At 45.8% G+C, this 1,060-nt stretch overlaps 1 pseudogene; it reads right to left on the bottom strand.

Moving 5' to 3' along the window:
• Window positions 1–770, bottom strand: LOC102996246 (40S ribosomal protein S6-like; annotated as a pseudogene).
• Between the last annotated feature and the right edge of the window lie 290 nt (window positions 771–1,060).

The following is a 1,060-nucleotide window of genomic DNA, read 5'->3' as shown; positions in this document are numbered from 1 at the left end:
TCATTTTTGACTGGACTCAGAAGTAGAAGCTCTCAGAGAGGACAGCCTCCGTCTCTTGGCATTCTGTTCCTGGCCTTTTTCTTTGGCCTCCTTCATTCTCTTGGCCAAAAGGTTAGCATATTCTGAAGCCTCTTCCTTATTTTTCTTAGTACGCTGTTTCTTCAGAGCAATATGCTGCCGTTTGTGTTGCAGAACACATGGAGTAACAAGACGCTGAATCTTGGGTGCTTTGGTCCTAGGTTTCTTACCTTCTTTGTTTAGGGGCTTTCTCACAACATACTGGCGGACATCATTTTCTTTAGAGATATTGAAAAGTTTGTGGATTCTGCTAGCTTTTTTGGGCCCCAGGCGACGAGGCACAGTAGTATCAGTGAGTTCAGGAATATCCTTCTCCCCTTTTTTTTTACAATGACCAAATTGAGAATGCTCAGATTGGCATCCACGGTGCAACCCCGTACAGATTTGTGCTTTCTTTCTCCAGTCCTCCTTGGTCTGTAACAGGAATGCCCCTTACTCAGTAGCAGGCGGACTTAGCCATGGGTCAAGACACCCTGCTTCATGGGGAAACCCTGTTTGTCGTTCCCAGCACTGATTCGGACCACATAACCCTTCCATTCTTCACCCAGAACATCAGCAGCAACTTCTGTGGCTATATGCTTCTCATAAAAGGTACGAAGTTTTCGTTCATCGTCCACTTCAATGAGTTTCTGGCAGCCAGTGGCCAGGAAAGAGATGTTCAGCTTCATTCTGAAGCGGCCGACCGCCACCGAGGCGCCATGAAAAAGAGACCCCCTGACTGTTGCTCTTCCAGTATGGGAATTTTGGAGCCTAAACATTAGAGGCTTCTTCCTCCTCTTGTCCTCCTAGCCCTTCCTCCCCTAGGGACTTAGATTCCTAGGGTCCTACAGCAGAGCAAAAACTTAATGGATACAGCTTCCAGTTCCAGCTATGATAGAAAAATAGGTATCAGATTGGTTTCAGAAAAATAGGTATCAGATTGGTTTCCCACTTTAAACAACTATAATGCTGGGGAAAATGTATGAAGAAGCAGTATGTGGGC

Source organism: Physeter macrocephalus, chromosome 6, assembly GCF_002837175.3.
Source record: "Physeter macrocephalus isolate SW-GA chromosome 6, ASM283717v5, whole genome shotgun sequence".
Taxonomy (NCBI): Eukaryota; Metazoa; Chordata; class Mammalia; order Artiodactyla; family Physeteridae; genus Physeter; species Physeter macrocephalus.
The sequence above is the reverse complement of the archived record's forward strand: the minus strand, read 5'-3'. Positions and strand labels throughout refer to the sequence as shown.